The 8,897-nt window shown below is 41.6% G+C and overlaps 1 protein-coding gene across 12 annotated transcripts in view; it reads right to left on the minus strand.

The window, feature by feature from the left end:
- Window positions 1–8,827, minus strand: part of OXNAD1 (oxidoreductase NAD binding domain containing 1) — a 60,571-nt gene extending 51,744 nt beyond the window's left edge. For 5 of the 12 annotated variants that reach the window (XR_011976592.1, XM_072651263.1, XM_072651262.1 and 2 more), the window contains exons 1-3: window positions 8,702–8,827; window positions 7,237–7,314; window positions 6,400–6,547 (exon numbers count right to left, since the gene is read on the minus strand). The gene's annotated coding sequence lies outside the window, so the exon portion shown is untranslated. Of the gene's footprint in view, window positions 1–3,615; window positions 3,671–6,399; window positions 7,315–8,701 lie in introns of all 12 variants that reach the window. The other 7 variants (XM_072651259.1, XM_072651265.1, XM_072651267.1 and 4 more) reach the window with 6 other exon arrangements.
- Between the last annotated feature and the right edge of the window lie 70 nt (window positions 8,828–8,897).

The raw sequence follows: 8,897 nt of genomic DNA on the forward strand, positions 1-8,897 counted from the left end.
ATGCAGTGGGGTGGGCAATTACTTAGTGCGTCAGTCTGTAGGTTTAAGACGAATCAATGGAGTTAATGAGAAAATACCCCTAAAATAAACCTAGAATTGACTAGGAGGAAGAGCAGTAAAATGCAACAAGGACAATTTAGAATACACTTTTTTTTGTTGTTTTCTTTAAATTAAATCATTTTGTTTACAGTGTTTCCTCCCTGAGATGGCGTACAATCTTAATATAAGCTCTATACATATATTTCTATTAAATACATGTTGCATAAAAGAATTAAAATGAATGGAAGAAGTCATAAAACGAAACAAGACAAAACATAATACAAAAGAAAATGGTGTGCTTCAGTCTGCGATCTAATTCCATAGTTCTGTTTTCTGGATGTGGAGGGCATTTTGCCTCAAGAGCTCACTGGAAATTTTTTAAGTCCAAGCATTTTAATGAAATTCTAAGTCTACCAGAAAAATTCCTCTCACATTGTGGTTGTTTCTGTGTACAAAGTTCTCCTGGTTCTGCTCCTTTCACTCAGCATCAGTTCATGTAAGTCTTTCCAAGCTTCTCTGAAGTCTTCCTGTTCATCGTTTCTCATAGCACAATAGTATTCCATTACATTTATATACCACAACTTGTTCAGCCATTCCCCGATGGATGGGCATCCCCTTGATTCCTAGTTTTTGGCCACCACAAAGAGAGCTGCTGTAAATATTTTTGTACATGTGGGACCCTTTCCCATTTCTATGATTTCTTTGGGATAGAGCCCCAGAAGCGATATTGTAGGGCCAAATGTTATGCACATTTTTGTAGCCCTTTGGGCATAGTTCCAAATTGCTTTCCAGAGTGGTTGGACTAGCTCACAGCTCCACCAACAATGAATTAGTGTTCCAACTCTCTCACATCTGCTCCAACATTACCATCTTCCTGTTTTGTCATGTTAGCCAATCTGATAGGTGGGATGTGGTATCTCAGAGTTGTTTTGATTTGCATCTCTCTAATCTATAGTGATTTAGAACATTTTTTCACATGATCATAGATAGCTTTAATTTCTTCCTCTGAAAACTTCTTGTTCATTTTCTTTGGCCATTTATCAACTGCGGAATGATTTGTATTCTTGTACATTTAACTCAGTTCTCTACATATTTTAGAAATGAGGCCTTTATCACTAGGTGCAAAAATTCTTTCCCAGTTTTCTACTTCCCTCCTAATCTTGGTTGCATTGGGTTTGTTTGTGCAAAAACTTTTCAATTTAATGTAATCAAAATTATCCATTTTGCACTTCATAACGTTCTCTATCTCTCGTTTGGTCAAAAAGTTCTCCATTCTCCATAAATCTGTCAAATACACCATACCTTGCTCCCCTAATTTGTTTACAGTATCAATCTTTATACCTAGATTATGTATCCATTTGGACTTTATTCTTGTGTACAATGTCCGGCATTGGTCTATGGCCAGTTTCTGCTACCCTGTTATCCAGTTTTCCCAGCAATTTTTGTCAAACAGTGAGTTCTTATCCGAGAAGCTGGGGTCCTTGGGTTTATCAAACAGTGGACTGCTATATTCACTGACTACTGTGTCTTGAGTACCTAACCTATTCCACTGGTCTAGCCCTCTGTTTCTTAGCCAGTACCAAGTGGTTTTAATGCCTACTGCTTTATAATAATACAATCTGAGATTTGATAGGGATAGGCCCCCCTTCCCTAGAATTTTTTTCATTAGTTCCCTTGTTATTCTGGCTCTTTTGTTCTTCCAGATGAATTTTGATATTATTTTTTTCCAGCTCTAGAAAATAATTATCTGGTAGTTTGATTGGTATGGCACTGAATAAGTAAATTAATTTAGGTAGAATTGCCATTTTTATTATATTAGCTTGGCCTACCCAACAGCAACCGATGTTTTTTCCACTTAAAACTTAAGAGTACTCTTAAGAGTAACATTGTTGACACAAAGATAACCTTGGAAACACAAGACCTGGGTTCAAATCTTGATCTTCCCACTAAAACAAGTGACTATCATGATGAAAACACCAATCTTGACTTGTGTAGAGTTTCCTATACTGGTAAAATCACCTTCCTGCTCCCTATTTTATATGTATGGGTATGTGCACATCTGCACACGGCACACACACGAATCAGTCCATCTATCTCTCTGCAGTTTCCTTTCCACATCACAACTTTTCTCACTGCAGTTTTGACACGTTGAGGGTCAGCATAAGACATTAAATGGGAATTTTGGGGGGAGTTTTGCAGAAGTTGCAGATGACACATGAAGGCCAGCAGACAACACAGAAGAAGTTTAGAAACTCAGAGAGCATAAAATATATGTATAGTATTGTATATTATCAACCCAAATTTTATAATAAAAATAAAAACTCCATGAAAGAAAAAGAAAAAAATTCAGACTTCTTTGGTAAAGGGAAAGTCAAAAAAGTTTTACACAGATTTTCCAAATCATGGGGCCATCATGATATGGAAGGGATAACTGCATCTTTCTCAATTCCAAACTATTTCCTTCTAGGGAAAAAGCTTGGAAGAACACCCTATTTAAAAAAACCAAATCCCCCCAAATCCTGTATCTTGATAAACCTCATTATAATTTCAATAGTCTGCTGTAATCTGCCCCCCCCCCCCCCCAAGCTCCCAGTCTCTGTCCCCCTCCCCTCTTCTCCCAGGCTTGGGCTTTTGCTTTGTTTCTCTCATTTTCTCTGCTCTGAATTCTCTTCACTCCAATCATTTCCAGGAACCAACAAGTCAGGCTAAGGGCGTTTTTGTTTTAAACCCACTGCCACAGGAGAGGGAACTGTTACGCAAATAGTTAAAAGTTAAAGTACTGTTCTCCTCAATATTTTAACTAATTGTTACTGAAATTAATTACCTGTACAATGGAACACCATGTGGTGATTAAGCTGCTGAATATTCTACTCAATTGAATGGGAAACAAAGAAATGTTCATTTTTTAAAGCTGCTTTTCTTTTTTAATTCTAAAACCGTTGTTTTGTTACAACTCCTATTAACCACAGCGCCACCTACCGGAAAATCACACAGGTTTACTAAACTGTTTACTCTTCTGGAAGTTACATGCTTTTTTTTTTTTTTTAAGCTTAGTTTTCCAAAGTTTCTATTTGATTATTTAGAACATGAAATTTTCATGCAGAATTTTGGGAAACACGTATCATGCCTATGTTGGTATGATTTCTATGTTCATACCAACACTTAGCACTACAACTACAGATGTTCAATTAACCTCACACTTTTCTAAAACATAAAAAATGATCATTTTATTCATCTAATAATTGCTGTATATATCTGCTCTCTCATAAACCACCTTATAATTAATTTTAATTATTTAACATATATGCCCCAGATGTTTACCAGCTATGTGACTCTGGACAAGGCATTTAACCCCACCTGTTTCAGTGAGTTTATCTTCAAAATGGGCATAATAAAGCCAGCTGCCTCCCAATATTGTTGTAAGGATAAAATGAAGTAATATTTGTAAAGCACTTTGTAAACTTAAAGTGCCACAGAATCATTATCATTAAAAGACAAAGAATAAAACCCGATTCAGGGGCCAGAGAGGCTCTGGTGCAGAGGACCTGGGTTTGAATTCTATCTCTTGGCGCTTACCATCTGTGTGACCTGAAGCAAGTCTCTTAACTTCCTTGAGCCTCAGTTTCCCCATCTGTAAAATAAGGAGATTGGACTAGACCTTCCAGCTGCCACAGATAACACTCTAGTCACCTGGGCTGATGCTATGGCTTCCTCACTGGCCTGCTGGCTTCTAATCTCTCCTCTAGATAGTTGTCAGTCATCTCTCTAAGTCAGGTCAGCTTCAGGCTGGCAGGGAAGGCTCTGAAGGGCCCAGATCCAAGCTCCCTTTCAATGACTCCTTCACATGATACCCTTTCAGACAGGATGTGTTCTGGCCAAAGGACTGGGGGGTTCCCTGAACCCAACAGCCCATCTTTGACCACAGAATCTAAAAGGTTAAAAAAAAAAAAAAAAAGGGCCCTTGGGTGCCCTCTAGCTCAAATGCAGGAGCAGGGCATCCAGCTTTTGTTGGAAGGCCTCTGGCAGAAGGGAGTCACTTCTGACAGCACTAATTACTGGGGACCCTTTTCCCCTTTACAACTTCGATCCCTTATTCCCAGCAATAATTGTGAGCTTCTCCCTCCCCCACACCAAAACCCACCAACTACATGAAGAGAGCCAGCATGTCCCATCCTCTCCATTCTCCAACTCCAGCCCCTTCAATCAATTCTCAGATGGCAAGACCATGATGCCTTTTACCCTCCAGCCTAACACATGGTACCTAGAACCAAACTTGGTGGAGGTGATCTGGGAGAAGGCAGAGGACAGTGAGATTACTGTCTCCCTGTTCTAGACATCATGTGACTCTCTTAACACAACCCAAGGTTGCGTTTGCTTCTTTGTTAGCTATGTTGTCCTGTTTGAGGCTGCAGTCCACTAAAGTTCCAGATCCTCTTCAAATAAACATACAGCCATGTCTTCTTCTTCTTGTACTTCTAAAACTGACTTTTTTAACCCAAGTGTAAGAATGTATATTCATCCCTTAAACTTCACCTTAAGAAGACAGGCTTAGAGTTAGATAGGATCTTAGAGACTACGGATGTGGGAATCAGGAAGGCTAGTCTCCAAAACCTGTCTCAAACACTAGCTGTAGGACCTTCAGCAAGCTGCTTAATCTCTCTATGCCTCAGTTTCCTCAGATATAAACAAATGGCTTGGAATGATGTTCTCTAACATTCCTTCCAGCTCTAAATCTATCATCCAATGAGTTCCCCAATTTCACAATTGAATTGAGGCTGACTGGCAAAGCGACCACCTCAAGGCCAAATCAAGTAATAAAATGGCAGACATGGGGTTTGAAATAAGATCCTCTGGCTCCAAATTCTATGTTCCTTCCATTACAGAATATCTGGCCCAATGCTGAGACTGTTGAGACTTTTGTGGAATCTTACTGTGTCATACAATTTATTAGCTCTAAGGCATCTGCAAAATGTAAGCATGATATCTATACCTTTATTCAAGTCATATATGAAAATGACAAAGGGCAGATGCACTGCTTGGGATGCTCCACCCAAGAGATCATCAAACAAGACAGGGTTTGATCAACTCTGGTAGTCTGGTCATTCACCAAGTCTGAAGGCACCTACTGTCTGGCCCTCCATTCCTCCACCTTGTCCACGAGAAAGGCAAGAGAGATTTTATCAGATGCTTTGATTAAAATCTAGGTAAACTGTATCCTGTATCCACAGCATCTCCCTTATCTAACAGATTAAGAAATCTTGTCAAAAAAAGTCAATTAGGTTGGTCTAGAAAGACCTGTTCATGTGTTTTAGAGTCTTGCAAAATTTTCAATAGCAGTAAGGGTAGGAAGGGAATGAAAATAAAAACTTGTTAGTTGAAAACTAATTTAAAAAAAATTTTTTTTTTTTGCCAGGAATAGAAGTCCAGTTCATTGGCTTATACAGTTCACTGACTGCTATCTCTTCCTTCTTTTGAAAACTGGAATAGCTGTCCTTTAATATTATGGCATCATTTACAAATTCCTGGATTTTTCAAAACAATCCTTATTTAAGAATTATATTGCCTTCCCAAAAAGGTAGCTCACAATCCAAGAACTCACTCAAGACTGCCCTGCGGGAAGATTTCCACACCCACAGCCCCTCCTTTTTCCCTTATTCAGGCCACAGCCTATCAGAACCCACTAGAGCTGCCAGACTATTCGTAAAACTTAGATAAGGTGGGAGCCACCAACTCAATGCTTCGGAGTAAAATGGAAAGCCATACACCAGGCATTGCTTTCTAAGGCCCTTCAGGCCTTGCCAGCAATGCTGCCTCTACACAGTGAGCCCTCAGGATTTGTGGACTTTGGCGTCCACGCTGCAGCTAGACATTTACATGGTGTGACTGTCGAGCACTTGCTATTTGAATTTCCCAGAGCTTGCCACGTAGTCAACAAAACTTTTTATTTTGGTTATCTATTTATTTATTCATTTATCCACTTTAATCATTAACGCTCATTCTCTTCCCAAATTATTTTCTGTTTATTTGTGTACATATTTTGTCCTCTTATTGTAACACAGGCTCCTTTAGAGCAGGGATGTTTTCATTTCTGTACCTCCTGGGAAATGTTTTATACACAAGGTGCTTTTCCTGAATGGAATGTAAATGACTCCAGTTTACTACTAAAGGAAAACAAGAACAATACAAATGATAAGTGAAATTATTGGGGCAGGGTGTGTAGACCAGGGACTTAAAAAAATTCTGAACACCAAAGCAACATTTCTATATAAACAGGAAGAAAAAGATTGTACCTGTGACTGCAACTCTCTCTTATGCAGAGTCTGCTTTTCCTTTTACATATACAATAAACGTAACAGCTACCTTTTAAAGCTGCCTTGCTTGTCTGTGCTTCCTTCTGGCCTGTCTCTGGTGTCTCCTGCAAACTTGAAGAAGCGCTTCACTATCTGGATTCGTTGTTTTTCTTCCTTCTGATTCTTGCTTTTGTTCGGATTCTTCTTTCACAAGACGACTAATATGGAAATATGATTAATATGACTACACGTGATAGCCTATATCAGACTGCTTGTGGTCTTGGAGAGGGGGAGGGAGAAAAATTTAGAATTCAAAATCTTCTAAGAGGGAATGCTGAAATCTATCTTACATGTAATTGGAGAAAAATAAGATACTATTAAGTGGGAAAAAAAAGAAATGCTTCAATTGCCCTCTTCTCTTCCTTTTCTGGAAACCCCATTCCCATTCACACCTACATCTTCTCCTTCCCACTGAGAAAAAGAAAAAACAAAATCCTTATAACAAACATGCATGGTCAAGTAAAACATATTCTCACTTTGACGGTGTCGGAAAACGTGTTGTATTTGCATTTAAAGCTCACTGACTATCAAGAAACAGATAACAAGGTCTGCCCTAAGTCCTCTGGAATTGTATTTGTGGTTTGATAAGCCAGGTGATTACACTCAGATCTCTATTGTGCTACTGGACCCAGATGGATCCAGAGCAGAAAAGGAGGCTCATGACTTTGCACAGCACTCCTTCACTTCAATCCAATTCAAGTGCAAGTCACGGCATCACCTTCCAGATGTCATGGTGCTCTTCAAGAATGAAACACAAACAACAACCAATCATTGATACGAGTGAGCAACTACTCTGAAGTGTCGTCTAAGATACTGGCTAGGGACACTGAGAGATGAAGTTACTTACCCATGGTCTTACAGCTTGTATGTCAGATGCAGGACTCCAACCCAGGTCTTCCTGACTTCAAGGACAGCCCTCCTTCCCCTACGCCACAGTTATAAAATTAACTACTGAGGCTTTAACATAAAGAGTATTCATGAATTGAGCAAAACTATGCTAATTTCCAAAAAAGAGTAAAACTTATGTACCATTAAGTTTGAAATACCAAGTGATGTCTGACATAAAGCAACCTGGGAATATTCTAAGTACATAACAAGTGCAGCTAGGTCTATACTAGAGAATTAACTCTGGTGTTAATCAAAGTAACACCCAATTCCCACCAACAACCTGGAACTGTGTAGCGCCATTTTATGGATTCCTAGAACTGCTTCAAAAATGGACTGCAAGGAATCTTCAGAGGTCACCTGGATCAACCTCCTCATTTTATAGATGTAAAAACTTAGCTCTAAAGATGTTAAGTGATGTGCCCAACATCACAAAGATACGGTGGAACACGGGCTTGGGTCTAAGTCTTGTTTCAAATCCAGCTGTTTCTCCCCGGAGCCTGTGCTCTCCAGCTCACTCTGGTTCTATAGACAACACTCCCCCCATCCCCGAAAAAGGTTAATTTTGTTACTCACAAGTATATCATGGCCTACTCGTACTAATAGGTTTTATTGCATTTTCCTGGTTATCAAAATGAAGAGCCGAACCTGGGCTCAGGCACGGTTGTAGTGTGAAAATTCTTAGTTCCATATCTTAGCATTTTGCAACTAAAGAAAATGTTAAGACTTCACAAAATTTAAATAAATTACCTTTTGCTAACTAGAAACAGAAAGGCTCCTTATCTCAAAATCCAAAAATTAATTTCATTTTACTGTAAATGGTTATTTTCCCTCCGAGGTATGAAAATCGCGGTATTCCTGAGAAGAGCTGTCAGATCTGAAGGCTGGGGGGGTGGGGGTGGGGGCAAGTCTTGGGGCCCGATGGCTGCCCCCCAATAAGGGGAACAAGGCCAGCCCGTGGGTCCAGTTCAAGACCATACAAAGAGATGGACGCCGCCGAGCGACGCGGCACCAGCCTGGGCTGAACGTCTACACTAGCGCCTCCCCAGCGTGGGAGGGACCAGGAAGTGGGTTAAAGGTCAGCGCCGGACCCCGGCACTACGGGGGGGGGGTGGGGGAGGGCGGCCCGGTGACCACTAGGCCACACTGCCCCACAGTCACCCGGGGGTCCCCAACCTGAGTGAAAGGCCCAGGTGCGCGCGCGCGCACGAGGTACACTGGGACGCCCGTTCCCACCGCGGGAAGGCCCCGCGGGGCGCCAGGGACAGAGAACGAGGAGCCCCGAGCCCAAGGTCACCGGCTCCGCCTCTGGGGTCTCCAGGGGACCGAACGGGAGGCGTTTTGGTCCCGCGGGTCCTAGAAGGCTGGGGGGAGGCCCTGTGCCGCCGGGCGCGCCCCCTCAGCCCGGGCTCTGCTTCCTGACTTACCTTTAGAGGAGACTGAGGCAGAAGCAGCACCACAGGCACCTCCGCCAATTCAGTTTCCGCCGCCCCGGAGCTGGGCGTGGAAAAGCCGGCGGAAGTTCTTCAGCACGTGCGCGGCGCAGGACGGACGCTACGGACGCCGGAATCCTATTGGCTAGTTCTACCCAAGGGCGGGTCACATGAATCAGGGCGGGACTTC

The sequence above is a fragment of the Notamacropus eugenii genome, chromosome 3 (assembly GCF_028372415.1).
Source record: "Notamacropus eugenii isolate mMacEug1 chromosome 3, mMacEug1.pri_v2, whole genome shotgun sequence".
In the NCBI taxonomy this organism is placed as follows: Eukaryota; Metazoa; Chordata; class Mammalia; order Diprotodontia; family Macropodidae; genus Notamacropus; species Notamacropus eugenii.